Genomic DNA, 19,472 nt, shown 5'->3' with positions numbered 1-19,472 from the left:
TTAAAAGGCATATCGGCGGTCGTTAAGGGGTTAAATATCTTATCAGAGAAATCTGCTTCTTTCTCCTCTACGGGTGTTCAATTAGGCTACTTTCACACTTGTGTCGTGCACTGCACATCGCAATGCGTCGTTGTGGCTAAAAAACGCATCCTGCAAAATTTCTTGCAGGATGCGTTTTTTGTCCATAGACTAACGCATTGCCACACGTCGCAACCGTCGTGCGACGGTTGCGTCGTGTTGTGTCGGACCGTCGGCACCAAAAAACGTTGCATGTAACGTTTTTTGGTGCGTCGTGTCCGCCATTTCCGACCGCGCATGCGCAGCCGGAACTCCGCCCCCTCCTCTCCGCACCTCACAATGGGGCAGCGGATGCGTTCAAAAACATCATCCGCTGCCCCCGTTGTGCAGCGCTTTCACTGCTTGCGTCGGTACGTCGCAACGACGCTATTCGTCGTGCGTCGTATGACGCTAGTGTGAAAGTAGCCTTAGTCTCAAAATTCTTAATTCATGGGTAAAATCTGTCTTCCACGAAGACAGATTTTCTCATTACTGAGATTAGATAAGATATATTACACAATTTCTTATTTTCATGTGTACTCTTGATTTATGAGATAAAAAATAAATTGACCATTACTCTTCAAATTAAATTCAACAAAAATGCACAAATGTTTGATGGATTCAAGTAATGATACTTATTTTTTTACTCTTTTGCACCCTTTTAATGTGAAAAAATCACACAATTCTTTCAAAAAGCAATAAAATATTGCATGCGTAACTTCAACCGTGGAAACATATTCACAGATACTGTATTCCCTTTGGGTACTGGTATTTTTTGCTTCAAAAAAAATTTCAGCATATAGAAAAAGTCACAAATGATTTAATTAGACTACAACACCTGGATAACTAAAACCACCTCTATAATGTTGGACAAAAAATAAAGCAAACAAGTCAATGTAACTTAACTAAACTAAAGTAGACAATTAAATAATTAATCAGTTAGAAATAAAGAAAGGTCGCTATTAGGGTAAGATCACACAAGCTTAGAAATAGTACAGGTCTGCAATGGTAAAACTGTTCAAAAGTAAGAGGTGATTTTCATATACTTTCGATTGCTGAACTCGTATAGGCTCTTTCTTGCACCATACTTTGAACCCTTAGCATGACCTTTGGTGATTTGGATGTAATTAGATTGGCTAGAAATTAGTGGACATTGTGCTGCGATTGGCTACTGTGGGCAGAGAAAGTTTTCTTAACCCAACTTCCAAAGTGTGTGGTTGTTTCCATAGCATCCAAATATACCATATTTTTCATTTTACCTCAAAAGTTTAAGTAATGAAAGCTGCCCTGTGATTGGTTGTTATGGGCAATAAAGACAGATTTTTTTTTAGTCACAGTTCATAACTGAAAGCTGTGATTGATTGCTATGGGGAGCAAAGCCAGATTTTCTTTTACATAGAGTTCATAAGAGTGTGTTGGTATGTAATTCACCCAACAGCTTTTGATACGTTTCCAGTTGTTTTGTTGAGAAAAAAAACGAAGGAACATTATAGACTTTGTAAGGAAAGTGTATTATATGTACTTTCATGTAAAACTCGATGATCATGACAAGTTGTGGCCTTCACATGTAGTGTGTTCTGTTTGTGCAGAAGAACTATCACAGACATCTAAAGGGAAGAAAGAGAGCTTTCATTTTGGCATGCCTGTGATCTGGAGGGAATTGCAAAATCATAGTGACGACTTCAACATTAAGTGATTCAACCGTAAAAATAAGGAAATTATATACCTGGACCTCCCGTCAAAGATTCGCCTTCTGCCTCACGGTCCCGGAATACCTGCCCCTTCACCTATGGAGAAAATTGAAGATACAACTGATTCAGGGGATTCAGAACACGAAAAGAAGGATTAAGACAAAGACTTTCACGCTCGTCCCAACGAACCACAGCTTGTTTCACAATTCAAATTAAATTATTTAGTCAGGGACTTGGATATTCCTAAACATTCTGCAGAACTTTTAGGCTCTAGACTAAAGTAAAAGAACCTGATAGGCCCTGGTAGCTGTTTTTCATCGTACAGATGCCTAGAAAATAATTCATTTCATTATTTTATTAATAATAATAATAATAATAATAATAATAATAATAATAATAGTAATCTTTATTTTTGGATAGCGCTAACATATTCCGCATCGCTTTTGAGTTTGCACACTTTTCTGAAGATAGTGCTCTAGTGTATTGCAATGATGTTTCTGGGGTCATTGAAACATTTAACATTGACTACATGAGTGGAGTGAAGTGGAGTGTGAGTGAGTGGATACTCCTTATTGTTTCATCAAAAAAAAAGTCTGAAAGATGTGCTATTAGAATTTAGACTTTATTGTCAAGAAAATTAACTATGAGAATCAAGGATGGTCAATATGTGGTGATCTTAACTTCTCTCTTTACTACTTGAGCAGTAAGGAGGATACACAAAGTACCCATGATTTTTGTGTCAATAGGACAGCTGGGATTGGACTCATCACTGAAGCCAAATAACTTGGCCAACAAGAACATTTTTGGCAAGGTATATATGGCCCCCTCATCCCTATCCTGGTTTGCATGGCCCCCATCCCCATCGTGGAATGCATGGCCCCATCCCTATTCTGGTATGCATGGTCCCCTCATCCCTATCCTTGTATGCATGGCCCCCTCATCCCTTTCCTGGTATGCATGGCCCCCTCATCCCTATTCTGGTGTGCATGGCCCTCTCAACACTATCATGGTATGCATGGCCTCCTCATTCCTATCCTGGTATGCGTGGCCTCCTTATCCCTATACTGGAATGCATGGTCCCCAATCCCTAGCCCGGTAGGCATGCCCCCTTATCCCTAGCCTGATAGGCATAGCCCCCTCACCCCTGTCCTGGTAAGCATGTCCCCCTTATATCCAGCCTGGTAGGCATGTCCTCCTCATCCCCATCCTGGTATGCATGCCCCCTCATCTCTATTTTGGTAGGCATGGTCCCCCTCATTCCTATCCTGGTATGCAGGGCCTCCATCTCTGTCCTGCTATGCATGGCCCCATCCTTATCCTGGTGTGATTGCCCCCATCCCCATCCTGGTATATATAGCTGTCAGGGAGATGCTAGGTGAGCGAGAGCTAATAACCCGGGCCCCTGCAATTTCCCTCAGACTAGGGAAATCCTGACTGACCCTCTACCTGAAGTTTACACTGAAGGTGTGCATGTCCAGGCCTCGAACCTCACCCTGTCTCCTGAGCTCAGCCCTAGGCTGAAACCTCGGCCCACCACCCAGTGAAGATGTTATTCCCCAATACCCACAGTTAGCACAGACAAGGATAAAGGAAAATATACACCACGCCGCAGTCACTCAGGAATACACTATAAATGTGCAGGGCAAAATAAATACAAATATAGGAAGGAGTAAATAAGACAAAGGAAAATACACCACCAGCAACGAATCTCCAACCACCAGCTCTCCTCACCAGACCGAGATAACGCACAAGACAGAAGCTATAATCGGTGACGCCCAATGATCAGGAGAGCTATTTAAAGGCAGTGGGCATGGCCCATCTTCCAATCCGAGGATCAGGTAAATTAACCCCGGAACAGCTAGACAAAATCTAGCCGACGCCAATGAGCAAATAGTGGTCAGAAGCGGAACTACCGCTGTCTGTCGGATGACCTGGTCTGAACAGCATCCGACATGACAATAGTCCCATCAGAAAAACATAAAAAAATAAGCCTTTATATTTACCTTCCTGCACTCCCTCACAGCATCTTGTTTGTGTGCCAGCTGCTGCTTTGTGCTTGCAATCAGTGCATGGCAGTGACGTCATGCGTTGATTACAAGCCAAGGACAGCTGCCTGAATACTCACTGCTCACCACGCTGCAGCTATGTGCATGGAGAGCAGTGAATATTCATTGCTCTTTAAAACTGGACATGCTGTTAGCCGCAGTCGCTGGCTTCTTGCAGCTGCCAAGCTTTCGCATGTCCCCGCTACTAAAGAAAATGAATATTCACTGCATTTCATGCCTATAGGAGTGGCGAGCAGTGAATATTCATTCCCTTAAGTAGCGTGGACATGCGAAAGCCCGGCAGCTTCAGGAAGCCAGCGGCTGTGACTAACAGCGTGTCCATTATTAACAAGAAATCAATATTCACTGCCTTCCACTCCCATGGGCGTGCAATGCAATGAATATTCATTTCTCTTAAGCAGCGGGCTTAGAAGTTAGTCACAGCCGCCGATTCCTGCCTCCTGTGACCTGCTGCTCCTCCATCACAGCCAGAGCAGGTATATCCAGACTATAAGACACACCCTCCATTTTCCTCCAAAATTTTGGATGAAAAAATTGCATCTTATAGTCCGAAAAATATGATACTTGTGTAACAAGTTTCAGAGATTGTCCAAAGAAAAACTGAAGTTAGGCATTATTGCGGATCCGGATATTTGGAAACTCATGAAGTACAATGTGTTTGCAACAAAAATGAAAGCTGTTGAAAAAAGAGCTTTGGATTCTTTTATAAAAGTTGTGAAGAGTTTTCTAGGCAACAACAAATATGCAAAAATTAGGTCTATTGTGGAGAACATGCTGAAATGTTTCAAAGCCTTTGTTTGTCTGATGAATTTGAAGTTAAATTTTTTTACATTCCTATTTGGACTACTTTCTTGAAAATCTTGGTGCTCTTAGCGAAGAGCAAGGAGAAAGATTTCATCAGGGTATCAAAGAGATGGAACAGCAATACTAAGGTAGATGGAACGTGAACATGGGGGACTACTGCTGCATGCTTCACAGAGAAGATCTGCAGGTCTTCTATAAGAGAAATTGTATCAAGAGAAGCTTTGAAAAGCTTTATTTTCCAATAAAATTGCAGAATGAATGTTCAATACATTTTTATATGTAATATTGTGTACATTTTTTACTACATTAAAGATTTCTCTTGTTCATCTTGCTTGTACATAATTTCATGCACATTTTGGGCAAAATTCATATGTGATGGTTAAAAATATATATTTTTTTAAATCAGGGCATATGAAAACATAAACATAACATAAGAATCAGTCATTGGATGTGAAAAAATTTTCATAAACCCCAAATTTGCATACCTGTGTAATCGTTCAGAGTTCATCCACAAAAGTAAGATTTTTTTCTCACGTTTCCTCTGTGTGCAGTTCATATGCAATCCGTTTTTTTAAAGCAGCTATTAAAATAAATCAGTAGGTAACATGAATCAGGCACCGACTGTACAATCTCTAAAACGCTGTGGCGGGAAGAAGCCGCTGGGGACCCGCCTGTGTGACTAGTGAATAGCGAGGCTCAGTCCCTGGAGGCTATTAAAAGTATGTTTTTCTCTGAAAGGTCACAACATTTCAGAGACAAACATACCTGGCTGTGATCACACAGCCAGTGCCTGACACCTGCTGCCCACAGTTTGGTGAGCATGTATCAGCTAACAGGTTCCCTTTAATTGTTTACAAGACCATTTAGTGTTTCCTATGTTACAGCATTGCAACATATCCATAACAAATGGATGCTATACTGTGGTTCTGTATGGGAAACTTTTTTGGTGCACCCATATACTTGGAATTACGGAAACATCTAGTGCATATTGCGATCTTTTTCAAATGCAGATTTGGTTGGTGAAAAAAATTGCTCATCTGCTTTATTGAATAATGTTGGTCCGAGTGAAAATGCAATTGTGTGAATGAGCCCTTGGAGCCATTTGTAGTCTGGAAAAAAGGCACAAACATGATGATTCTGTCCATATGTATCCAGTGGATTATTTCAGTGCTCCACGTTAGCACATTTTTTTATCTGTTCTGTTTACTAGGAGTAAGAGCCTATAGCTATAAAAAGTCACTCTTGTATAAGGCAGTATACTGAGCTGCTAAATCTTCTTTAAACTTATCTTGTTTGCTGTCATAGGTCCAGCAGCATATTCATGATTATACAGCAGATGATCTCAGCAACCTGCAGTACGATTCTCGAAAAGTGTTCTTTCTCAGAAGAATTGACATTCCTGAGTCTACTACAGCTGGTCCTCTTAAAGGTAAACTTTAGTTTAAAGAGGCTCCCGGGCTTCATTTGTCAAATATGCGAGTTGCTATCACCGGGGATTTGTGAACACAGGCAAAGTGAACAGAGTAGAATCATTTTTGAGATGTATTCTAATTAAATTGATACTGAAACTGTGTCTGTTTCTTTTAATCCTTACAGGGGATTTTTATTCAGGAAAGTAAAATATACCTCATGGGAATGAATTTTAGCTACACACTCGAATCTTCATGAACACTTTTTTATTAAGAAGGGTGAGAGCCAAAATTGTGAATGAGAATAGGCCAATATTATTTATCTTTAAAGTGAACCTGTCATGATGTAAATGTTATTTATCTACACAGTACCACTATATCTGTAGATAAATAGCATTTCTGGACGTGTATGGCAGGCTTAGTGGAGCAACGGCTACAGGGAGAGACTGAAGTTCTAGTCCCCTGTAGTCATTGGCTTTCAGACATTTGGGTGGAGCAGGAGTGTCACCGATCAATATACATTGAGGTGCTATAATCATTCCATGTCTTTTTGATTGATAGCCTGATGAACACACACTGCACACATATGCGGCAATTTTTAATCAAATGGTCTTTGTATAGGGAGCAGTGACTGTTACAGCCTCCTGTTCCACCCTAATGGCTGAAAGTGAGCGTCTGCAGTGAAAATAAGTTACTATACAATAGATTAGTGCACTATTAAAACCACAGTGATTGTATTGGTCACTATTATAATACTGAATGCAGCCTCATTCCCCTAAAGATGCCAGTAATGGTGAAACAAGTTGGGGAGGCATCCAGTTACATATGTTCTTAAAAAGCATTAGTTTGTAGCTGGTCCTTAATAAGTCATAAAATGTTGGTCTGTGGCCACACTACGGAAAGAGAAATGATACAATGAACTTCTAATAGTCCTGAAAACTGATTGAAGAGAGTCAAGGGGATCGTGCAATAAGGAAATCAGTAGACAGTGGGGGCAATTAGATTAGTTAGTCCCATTTCATAGAGTGGGAGTTGTTGGCTACTCAGCCTCGAATTGATCATTGATATGTCAGTACAACTAAATATTTATAATCGCTGTATAGGAGGATTGTGGGTTATGATCCGCGCTGCCAGCTCATCCAGAACAGACAAAACGTACAATTGAACAGTGGTTTATTCGACGCGTTTTGGAGTGCATATGACTCCTTATGACAGATGATGTAGAAGGAGTCATATGCACTCTGAAACGCGTAGAATAAACCACTGTTTAATTGTATATTTTGTCTATTCTGGATGAGCTGGCAGCGCGGATTATAACCCACAAATTCTCCTATTCAGCGATTTAGCTAGGTCACGTGTCGACCGGCGGATCTGCTGCAGCCGCCACTCTATAACTATGAATCTTCTACATCAGGTGAGCAGTTACATTACTGGCGAATCTTCTTTTAAATTGTGAGATAAGAAACGATCTTTTCTTTTTCTTTCCTACAGGGCATATTACTAGTAAAGATTTATAATAGAACAAGTGAATTAATGCCAGATAGGAGGAGAGACCTTATGGCTGGCTGACAAGTTGATCAATATAAGGAAGTTACATTACCTTCTAATATGAGATAACTGATTGTATGAAGGAATGGTTAAATAATAAGCTGATACTTATGAAGGGGGATAGCTATTTCATCTGAAGCCTATATAAAGTCATCCATTACGACAAAAAGACTATCTTCACATTGGAAATCAATCCAAAAATTGTTACTCAGGTCAAAGTAGAGAGCTATAATGGTGATGAACACATTACAACATTGTGGTTTTAATAGTGCACTAATCTAAATTAAATTAATTAATAAAAGTTATGTTGTATTATAGAATCTTTAGTTAGGTTTTATGTTGCCTTTAGCAATCCATATTTAATGTATTAAATACGCTATCCTGATTCTGTAGGAGCAGTCGTGATACAGTGAGATTAAGGGCTCAAAGTCATCGGCGTATAAAAAAATGGATTGCACTGTGATTAAAATTAGTCAATGATTATTTGTTCAGCTGCATTTTTTTTCTCACATCGGATAGGACTTAGAAAAAATTTGCAGCATGCTGCAAGTGTCCAAGTATATCGAGCGAGACTCGCCAATTAAAGTCAATGGTTATGCTGTCCTTCTTTTTCTGATATAATCCCCCAAAAAGTAAAAATAAATAAATTAAATCATCCCATTACAGGAAATGACACATGGGTAAGAGTTGACAGGCTTCCATAAAGCTTATGTAAGCCTCCATTGAGACAAAAACACCTCCACGGAGTTTCTACAACAGTTGGAAATGTCTCGTTCTATCAACTTGGATATGCTGTTGGTACTGGTACAGGAGCGTCCCGAGCTTTGGGACCCCAGAGACTTGGGCTATCATAACAAAAATATTAAGGATGCAGCATGAATATATATATGTCAGCAATTGTATTCACAATTTGCTGACAGTTCTAATGATGTACAAATGGGGATAAGAAAGTTTGTTTTGTGATTGTACTATAATTCTATTTGTATAATATGAATATGCCATATTCCAAATCATGCACCGTATTTTTCGGATTATAAGACACACTTTTGTTCTCCCAACTTTTGGGGGAAAGTGGGGGGTGCGTCTTATAATCCAAATCTGTGTGCTGTGCTGTACAGGAGAGGGGGCGGCTCTGAAATGGTGTCAAGGGGCTGGAGTGGGCTGCAGAAACAGCAGGAGGTCATGTGCTCCCGCTCATTAGCCTCATGTAATATTCACTGCACCCGCTGTCCATCACCTTGGTGCTGAAGCCACGCCGAGTTGGTTGACAGGGGAGTGGCACATATTACATGTGCCTGCACTCTCCCCCCTCCAATCATGGATATGGTCCCCCCTCGGTCACTCCATATGCCCCCCTGTGCTGCTGGCAGGCACATGCCCCCCCCGGTCACTATATGCCCCTCTGTGCTGCTGGCAGGCACATGGCCCCCCAGTCACTATATGCCCCCCTGCGCTGCTGGAAGGCACATTGCCCCCCCGGTCACTATATGCCCCCCTGTGCTGCTGGCATGCACATGGCCCCCCGGTCACTCTATATGCCCCCTGCTGGCAGGCACATGATAAAATAACAAACACTTAACTTACATTCCGATGATGGCTCCATGCTCCGATTTCCCCCGTGCGGGGCTCGTCTTGTGTCCATGCCGACATATGATCATGTGATTGGCACAGCACAATAATGTCATCACTGTGTGCCAAGGTCACATGATCCGAAGCCCGGGAAACAGGAAGCTCAACCGAGGAGCTGGGAGCACAGAGCCATAATCGGAAGGTGCGTTAAGGGTTTGTTATTTTATCATGTGCCTGCCAGCAGGGTGGCATATAGTGACCAGGGGGGCCATGTGTGTGCCAGCAGCACAGAGGGGCATGTAATGACCAGGGGGGCCATGTGCCTGCCAGCAGCACAGGGGGCATATAGTGACTGGGGGGGCCATGTGCCTGCCATCAGCAGAGGGGGCATATAGTGACTGGGGTGGCCATGTGCCTGCCAGCAGCACAGGGGGGCATATAGTGATCAGGGGGCCGTGTGCCTGCCAGCAGCACAGGGGGCATATAGAATGACTGGGGGCAATGTGGCTGCCAGCAGCACAGGGGGCATATAGTGATCGGGGGGCCGTGTGCCTGCCAGCAGCACAGGGGGCATATAGAATGACCGGGGGGCCATGTGCCTGCCAGCAGCACAGGAGGGCAATGTGCTTCCCAACAGCACAGGGGGGCCATGTGCCAGCACCACAAGGGGGCCATGTGCCAGTACCACAATGGGGCCATGTGCCAGTACCACAATGGGGCCATGTCCCAGCACAAGGATGGGGGTTATATAGTTACCAGGATGAGGGACATACCGTATATATGATTTGCAAGATGGACACTGGCATCATAAAACAGACCCCCATTTAACATAAAAAAATGTTTTTCTCTTTTTCTTCACCAAATTTGGGGGTGCATCTTATAATCAGGTGCGTTTTATAAAGCGAAAAATACAGTATGTTGTGTGTAAGTCAATGCTATGTTTGCCTTTTTGTGCCCTTCATAAACTTTTAAGTGATCAAATAACAACTTAAATCCATTACAGTGAATGATGTCACTAGAAGATGATGAAGCTGTCAAGACCTGTATAGAAGGGAGGGGCAGCAACGAGCTAACTGTGGTGAGAGTGACCCAAAAAAGCATCCGTATCTTTACATGGATCGTTTAAATTTTCTTACACCTATCATGGATTTAAGACCATAAGTGTTTTTTTTTGTTTATTCTTACAAGATTTATAATATTGAGTAATTATGTTTTTTTTCGTATATCACAGAACAGAATCCAACTTACGGGATTGGAAGTTAGTCCCAGAGTCAGGGGCTTTCACCCCACAAGAGAAGGATCCTGGACTATCGGGCAAACTACAGGAAGCTACTGAACAAGAGGAGCAGGGCCGGAGCAGTAGCCCCACCTTGCCCCTTGACACATCCCCACAGGCAGCACCCACACCACTCAGACTCAGAAGAAGGGAGGCTCTCACAAACCCCATATGGTGCAAGATAGATAGCAGGGTGATTGACTATATTCCTTACACCGTAAATGATGATGGTGAGGAGCCATTTTGTAGAACTCTGGCCCAACATCTGAACCAAATCCCCATGGAAATCAGAATCCATACAAAACACAGCAATTCTCCACATCATTGATGCTGCGATTACACCCAGTGACATCCAAGAACTTTTATACATGGAAAACAGACACCTGAGATGGGAACAAAGGCACCAGCCACAGGTCATCTTGGAGTGACAGGACATTCTGCAGCCACAGAACAGACTCCAGCCTCAGGACAGACTGAAAACATCCTCCAGCGACAGAATAGCTTCCTGCCTCAAGACATCCATGAGCCAAAGGACCACTGGCAGCATCAGGACCACCAGAAACACATTATGGTCTACATGATTACTACGCTGCACCATCTGAACACCCACAGTTTTCCCTCCCAATAGAAGCCTGGCATGATGTTCCTCCAAACAATATCTACCGTGTTGCACATTGCAGACACAGACACTCCTGGCCACTACACCAGGATTCTGGCCATAAACTGACTGGACCTGTTATCTATGGCCCCAAATAACAATACCCATGTTATCCCCCCAAATACTTACCACCACCCTTTTTGTCACATGTAGTCAGCCTTCATCGTTCAACCCAAGCTAGCTCATCTTCAAGTCTACCCTCATCATCAACTCCATATTTTTTGAGTTTGTAGACCTGTTTTAGGTTCCAGTTTTTGTTTTGTTCAAACATTTTGCCTAATTTAAGGTTTTATTTCAGCCATCATGTTGTAAATAATAAAGAACAATGTTGTTAAAGATGACAAATGAGCACATGTTTTTATTTCATCATCTATGTTTTCCAATTACAAAATCAACACTTGTTTATACACATTTTGCCTATTTTAACATATATCAAACCAACATTATAGTGTGAGCATCACAATACTAAATTATCTTGCCACGGTGTGGACCCGCTCAGGCATCAGAAAATAATCTGCAAGAATGTCTCAGACTCTGAGGCCTGAAGGATCCATGCGTCTAGTCAAAACCTGTGGAACTAGACCAGGATTGTTAGCCAATCTTCAATGAACATCAACAAAAACAGGTGAATCTTGGATACAGGTAAAATTGTGTAGCATTACACAAGCGTTAATGACACAAATGACATTTTTTCCCCACTTAATTGGAGGGTATTAAGCAATATCCTCTATTTAGGGGTCAAAATGCCAAAGGTGCATTCAACCAGACCCCATGCCCTAGTAAGCCTGTAATTGAATTTATGACATCGTCAACACTAATCATCAGTCAACACCACTGTGAGAATAAGACCTCATCAAATGGTCTGAGCTGGAAGGCCTCATCAGGGCAAGAACATATGGGAGCGGTTTGCCACTTGAGCCAGGGTGGATCCTTGGGGGTGGCGTTGTTCATAAGCTGCTGACTCATTAAGGAAGAAATGAAGATTTGAGAATCTCCAGTTATTCCATAGGCCCCTACAATTACAAACTAGTAGTTGCTGTCAACCAACGCCAACAGCACTACAGAAAAAAATTGTTTGCAATTGTAGTATTGGGACCCTGAGTTTGACAGATTCTTGATACGGATGTGGTTGCCATCCAAAAAAACCAAACAATTTGGAAACTGACATTTATTAAACATCCCCCTTGAAATGCACTCCCCGTCTTCTGGAAGTTGGCTATGGCATTACTTTTTTTCTGGTAACATCGCTGTCAGCATCACTGCATAGCTTCCCATCTCCCACTATGCTGATTCACTGACTTACTCACCACTCCAGGTCATGCAGTGAGTTCTGTCATCTGCTTGATGCATGCTGTAAACCACATGTTCTCTGCTTGCTACGTGCATACTTCCTGGCTGTATGCTTTGGGCGGAAGTGCCTTCTCTTCCTGATTCTTAAAGAGACAGTGTGTACATTCCTAATGTGTCCCCAGCCTATTGCCAAGCGGCACCTGGTACTTAAGGCATCTCCACCAATGGTAAGAAACTTGAGCAACATTATCTCTCATTCTGTGGTCAACTACTGAGTTGCCAGGCCCTGGCTTGTTTCTGCTCTTGTTTCTGCCACCCTGGGGTTGTATACCCAGGTCTGTACCGGCTTTCTTCTGCCACCTTAGGGCTGTATACCCAGGTCTCTACCTGTATCTTATCTGTCTTGTTTGCACCACTCTGGGGGCTGTATACCCAGGCCTGAATCCTGTATCTTGAACTAGTACCTGTGTTTCACCTTGTCAGAACTAAGCTCTATTCCTGAACCTGTTTGTATCCTAGTCTGGAGCCTTCCCTTCCCTGCTTGTCTCACTTTGTTCCTACTCCTTAAACTAATCTTGCAGTATCTGTACCAGCACCTCTCTCTATTCTGTTATCTCTGCACAACATTTGTGACCTTGGTGTATACTCGTTACTTCATTGTAAGTACTTATATTGATCTGGTCCTGTCTACCTCTGCTCTGCACCTGTGGGTCTGCTACAGCTCCGCATCTGCAGCTCTGCTCCTGTTTTGCATCTGCGGATCTGCTCCTACTCTGCATCTGCAGCTTTTTTGTCCAGTCTTAACTGGGTCCTATCTGTTCCCTATTCGTGCTGTACCCACCTGTGTCCTAGTCCTTCCTGGAACTGTTCTAGTCTTAACTGAGTTCTACCTGTCCCTGTAACCACTCATACCTGTCTGTGTCCCAGTGCTTCCCAAACCTGTTCCTGCTTATGCAGCGCCCCCAATGCCACAGGGCCGAGGGGTACCCGGTACCGGGCCTCTGAGTCTCTGCTCTGGGGTTGTCACGGTGGCTAGACCCGGTCCGTGACCCTGCTGAGGGGCGCCCAATGAAAGGTGTGGATGGTGGTGGTAGTGCGGTGCAGTAAACAACAAGGACACCAGGTTGCAGTCTCTTTACCTCTTTACTGAAGGCTTCAGGGTCCTCAATCCGGAATACGGTCAACTGGGCTGCGCAAGCCTGGTCTGTCCGATGGCACATCCAGAGCTCCCTTTGCAGGTGGAAATCTGTGCCTACCCTCTAGCGCTTGTGTGTTGTAGTCCTTCCCTGCTGAGCACCACGGGATAGTCCTCACAACTGTTGTGTCTGTTTCTCGTGTTCCCTCACAACTCGATTCTGATGTTCTTCCACGTCCCCCAGATCTTATGGTTAGGACGCACCCATATGACGGGGAGGCTCGGAGCTCTTTCCGGGACTCTAGCGTCGCCCCACTCCTGTTGTTACCCCCCTGTGTCTTCCTAGGTCAATTGGGTGAGACAGCCCGCCTATAACTGACTGTCCTGCCGTAGGTTCGAAGTTTGGCTTGGAGCTCTATACTTCCTCTGCGTTCCGGCCACCGGTTATGCGCCTCAATAGGATGTTGCCTCGTCTTACAGCACGACTCCTACTGGTATTCTCCTTGTTGTGTTGATCTCGTTTCTCACTCAGCAGAATAAACCTCGCTTCTTGTCCTTTCTTGGGGTACCGCCACTATATCGTGCAGGCGCGGTCCGGTAACGTTCTCTCTGTTTGCTAGGCCTCTGTCAGGATCCCACCCCTGACAGGGACCCCTCTGAATCTTCCTCTACAACACCCTCTGCCACAAGGTGTTGCCTGGTTCCAACCCAGTCAGCTTTCTCTTCTAACTTCCTGCCTAACCCCCAGTTTTACCAGATTGTGAGGAGTGGCCTAATAAATAGAACCCTTAGCTCCCCCTGGAGGCCAGACTGTGAAATGTATTGGTGTCTGTGATACCTGGTCAGATGAACTCCTTCAGTGCCATCAGACATACCATAGTCAGCAAAAAGACATACAATTTTGAAAATGCAAGTACAAGTAAACTTTTTAACAGAGCTTCCCTTTATGGGAGGTGAGGACACTTGAACGTTACAAACATGGTTAAATACTTCAATTAACATACTATAAATGCTTTTCTTACCCAACCGGGTATTCTACTAAGTGCAAAATCTTTGAACAATAATTTAACATTGCCTTTAAGGACGTACTCGCTGGATCCACTAAAGACCTTCTTATAACACATTATAAGGCTAAACAACTTTTATGCATTCTCCTTCTTTAAATCTGCATGACCGCCTGTCCTAACTGCTCCAGACCTACTGCCTCTCCTTTCTGTTACAGGACCGCCCCTTTCCGCCCGGGCCTACTGTCTTTCTACTACTATACACGGTATAGAACTTATCATCCATCTTTCAGTTCGGATTACTGAGCCATCTCTGTATGGCTCCTAAGAGGACTCACCACTAACCCCTACGGGTTCACTTCCTGTCCTCATTTTCTAGCACATTATTAAACATTTTCTATTAAATAAAACATTAAACTTCCTTTATTACTTTCTTACTGACTTGTATGCAGGACCCTATGTCTACCCCTACGGGTCTGCTGCATCTTTCTTCTAGCTTTCACCTTTACAGGACTTTATTTCAGAGCACATTACCAACATTTCTTACAATCAACTAATTAGTTACATTTAACTTCTTCTTTCAAGACATTATTGCCATTTAACCATCTTAAGGCAACACTGTTCATAAGTGCAATATGTGAACATTCCCTTTAAGAGGGGACCAAGTCTCTATGAGGTAGTGCAACTTCTCAAGCTGCAAGTCTGTTCGCAGTAAGGACTCCGGTGCTGGTTCCAAGACCAGTGTCTTCGCAAAGAGTCCTTTCTTTGTGTAAAACCAGTAGAGAGCACTTTTAAGAAGGTGCAAACTATTTACAAAAAGTTTGTAATCATGCATTGTTCATGATTCAGCAGTTCTTTCAATGATGAACAAACAGGAAACAAAAACAAAAAGCAGAAGAAGGGATCCCGGGTAAACAAAGGGATCCCTTTAAGAGTTAACCCTGGCCGGGTTTAAAGCAGCAAAGAGCAGGGAAACAAACAGTTAACTATTTACATATCCATGGCATCGAGGTTTACTCTCGCTCTGGCGGCCGTAGCTCCGCATAGACCTCGCTCGGCAAGGTGATCGGCGAGATCGGGGCCTTTAAGAAGTGCTCCATACCCGTGGCCTGATCCCAGGGTGTAAGGCGCTGGAGTCTACAGGTCCCAGGGATAGGGGGTGCCGCGACGGGGCCTATCAGCAGGTCCTCTGCTGGTGGGGCAGGGTCGTTCTTCATACCTGCTTCAGGTGCGGTCCCTCCGGTGTCGTTTTGCTCCGTCTCCGCTGGGATCTGGAACGCTAGTTGCAGGGCCTTGCGCTGCAGCGTTGTCATCTCCGTTTGCAGCATCTCGCTTCCCGGCAGAGCCTTGCTTTCTGGCTTCGGAGCGCTGGAACTTCTTTCCTGCTCCGGACCAGACGAGGCTGCCGACAGACGTCTGGTGAGGCTCCCGATGAAGGTCTTCTTCCACCCGGCCTCAGTGCTCAGCTGCGTCCGCCAGAGTTGGTCGCTGAGCTCATCCACTCCGGCCTGCAGGAAGTCAATATCAGCGGTGGAGGCCTGGTTGCAGTGCCCCTCCGGGTAGCTGGGGGAGTCCTCTGCTCCTATTCCACGCTCCGGCTCTGGGTGGCTCGCCATGGCGTCCTCCATGTCGCTGACTTCTTCTTCCTCGTCCTTTTCCCGCTCTCTCCTTCCTGGGCGGTTTCGCTTTCTTTGTCTCTGCCCACCATTGAGGATCAGGAGGCGGATCTCAGCTGCTGACGGACACGTCCTCAAAGGGCCGAGATATTTAGACTGGGCGGCCATTGTCTTTCGCGCTCTTCAGCTGGTCCACGCCTACTCCACGCCCCTCTTCTTCTCCTGCGCTCTCCTCAGCGCTGCAATGGCGGCGGTTTTTGGTGGCAAATGGCAATCCACAGTCTTTGCAATAAGTCACAGTCCAAGTATAATAAATCACAGTTCCAAGGCACACATGACCTGATTCTTCAGGCTTAAGTAGATCCTGTTCGTGACGCCAAAATTGCAGCGCCCCCACTGCCGCAGGGCCGAGGGGTATCCGGTACCGGGCCTCTGAGTCTCTGCTCTGGGGTTGTCACGGTGGCTAGACCCGGTGCGTGACCCTGCTGAGGGGCGCCCAATGAAAGGTGTGGATGGTGGTGGTAGTGCGGTGCAGTAAATAACGAGGACACCAGGTTGCAGTCTCTTTACCTCTTTACTGAAGGCTTCAGGGTCCTCAATCTGGAATACGGTCAACTGGGCTGTGCAAGCCTGGTCAGTCCGATGGCACATCCAGAGCTCCCTTTGCAGGTGGAAATCTGTGCCTACCCTCTAGCGCTTGTGTGTTGTAGTCCTTCCCTGCTGAGCACCACGGGATAGTCCTCACAACTGTTGTGTCTGTTTCTCGTGTTCCCTCACAACTCGATTCTGATGTTCTTCCACGTCCCCCAAATCTTATGGTTAGGACGCACCCGTATGACGGGGGGGCTCGGAGCTCTTTCCAGGACTCTAGCGTCGCCCCACTCCTGTTGTTACCCCCCTGTGTCTTCCTAGGTCAATTGGGTGAGACAGCCCGCCTATAACTGACTGTCCTGCCGTAGGTTCGAAGTTTGGCTTGGATCTCTATACTTCCTCGGCGTTCTGGCCACCGGTTATGCGCCTCAATAGGATGTTGCCTCGTCTTACAGCACGACTCCTACTGGTATTCTCCTTGTTGTGTTGATCTCGTTTCTCACTCAGCACAATAAACCTCGCTTCTTGTCCTTTCTTGGGGTACCGCCGCTATATCGTGCAGGCGCGGTCCCGTAACGTTCTCTCTGTTTGCTAGGCCTCTGTCAGGATCCCACCCCTGACAGGGACCCCTCTGAATCTTCCCCTACAACACTCTCTGCCACAAGGTGTTGCCTGGTTCCAACCCAGTCAGCTTTCTCTTCTAACTTCCTGCCTAATAACCAGTTTTACCAGATTGTGAGGAGTGGCCTAATAAATGGAACCCTTAGCTCCCCCTGGAGGCCAGACTGTGAAATGTATTGGTGTCTGTGATACCTGGTCAGATGAACTCCTTCAGTGCCATCAGACGTACCATAGCCCCCCTTAGCGGCGGAGCAACAGTACTGCAATGACCAGGACTCGGGCGCTGCACTTATCTAGTCTGAACTGGGTCCTACCCATCCCTGTATCCCACTTATACCTGCAAGTGTCCAATCCTTTCCATAACAGTTTCTGTCCCTCCAGTCTGAACTGTGCGCCTGCCTCCCAGAGTGTCAGCCCTGCCTGCCTGCCTTCCAGAGTGTCAGCCCTGCCTGCCTTCCAGACTGTCAGCCGTGCACACCTGTACTTGCCAGTCTTTACATCAGCTGTCTGCAGTACTTGCCTGCACCTGTCGTTACAGTGTCCTGTCCCCCTGTGCGGTCAGCTGCTACTGCCAGATGCTGCCCAGGAGTGGAACCTGGCAGCTACCTGCTGCACAAGCCTGACCTCACCATTAGAAGGTCCAGTGAACACCAAGGTAGCTGCCTAGTCATGACCCTCCTGGGTAAGTCTGGTTTGTGGCACAGTGGGGCCAAAAACCTCACTCGAGCCATCCAGCCTGGATGCGAGCATTACAGTTCTGAAAACGCTCCCATATTTGAGAACAAGTATGTTTTGCAATATGCAAGATAGTTGTTGTACCAAGCAGAAAATCAAAGTTTAGTGCAGCATAGGAGACTCCATTGCCAAGAAACCTAATATACAAAACCATAAAAAATAGCTGTATATTTATTTTAAAAAAATATTTGCCACAACATTATCCAATTTTGAAAATTAGTTCATCTTCGGCTATCTGCATAAATATCAGATATCTCTAATTTTGAACATTGACCATAAAAAAACAAAAATAAATATGGCTTAAGGTACATAATATTTTATGTACACAGACAATGGAAAGCAGGCTGAAGGAGGCCGGTGGTTTTTAATCTGACAAGGGAACTATATCCATAGTCCTTACAAAACTAATAATATCAGGCCAAAGCTGTGTGCTTACTCTTTGCTCTTTAAATAAAAGAAGGGATAAACCAATGCATTTCAATGTGAATCAACAGTTCAGAACAAGTACAGTAACAGAGCAATGTAAGCCTCGGCTTTAGTGCTCCATTTTGCTCACTGCCTTCTGTGTTTATTATACAGTATATGGTTATTTCCAAAGTAAAAATTGGTCTTATCCTTTTTCTATTCACATTTTGGATCTGGTTAGAATGGTGTCACCATTGATTTCTATACGATCGTCAGGTCTGTGATCATATTAGGATAACCATGCCAACTTTGGGAACCAAGTTTGTTTAAAACATGAAAATCCAGAACATCCATGCCTGCCATTCTCCATATTGCAAAACAATGTTTATGACAAAATTTAGACAAAGGTGAAAAATTACAAAGACATATAATAAAAAAAGTGTCAGATTTCCTCAGGGTAAGGCCGGTTTCACACGTGCTGATATTTCCGGTACCGGAAAAAACGGATATCAGTGTCCGTGTGTCCATGTGTGTACCACCGCACGTGTAGCAACCATGTGCTGCCTGTGTGCCGCATCAGTACCACATGCATGGCCACCGGGGAAGTAGTGCTACAGTAAACCGCTGTTCCCCAGCAGCTGGTGCTGAAGCCGGCTCTGATCCATTCTCCCCTGCTCTGCCGATGAGCAGCGAGAGCAGGGGAGAATGAATGAATGAATAACCCGACGTGGGGTTCCCCTATGTTTTTAAACCAACCCGGCAAAACTCACAGGTGCAGGCTTCTATTCTGAGGCTGGTAATGGGCCATGGATATGGGCCCCCCAGCCTAAAAACAGCAGCCTGAAGCTGCCCAGAAAAGGTGCATCTATGTTTTTGACTGATCTCAGAGAATGAGTACACCACAACTTTCTCAATCCACCATAACATCTCCACCTGCACCTTTCTCACACTTCAGTGGTTTGTCTGGTTTAATGTACTCCGCCCTCTCAGCACTGCA

At 44.7% G+C, this 19,472-nt stretch overlaps 1 long non-coding RNA gene across 1 annotated transcript in view; it reads right to left on the bottom strand.

Annotated features, from left to right (window-relative positions):
- Positions 1-1,835, bottom strand: part of LOC143783531 (uncharacterized) — a 137,559-nt gene extending 135,724 nt beyond the window's left edge. The window contains exon 1 of the long non-coding RNA XR_013217237.1: positions 1,784-1,835. This is a non-coding gene — a long non-coding RNA (uncharacterized LOC143783531). The remainder of the gene's footprint in view (positions 1-1,783) is intronic.
- Between the last annotated feature and the right edge of the window lie 17,637 nt (positions 1,836-19,472).

Source organism: Ranitomeya variabilis, chromosome 6 (assembly GCF_051348905.1).
Source record: "Ranitomeya variabilis isolate aRanVar5 chromosome 6, aRanVar5.hap1, whole genome shotgun sequence".
NCBI classification, from domain to species: domain Eukaryota; kingdom Metazoa; phylum Chordata; class Amphibia; order Anura; family Dendrobatidae; genus Ranitomeya; species Ranitomeya variabilis.
Note: the sequence above shows the minus strand (reverse complement) of the source record. Positions and strands in the feature narration are given on the sequence as shown.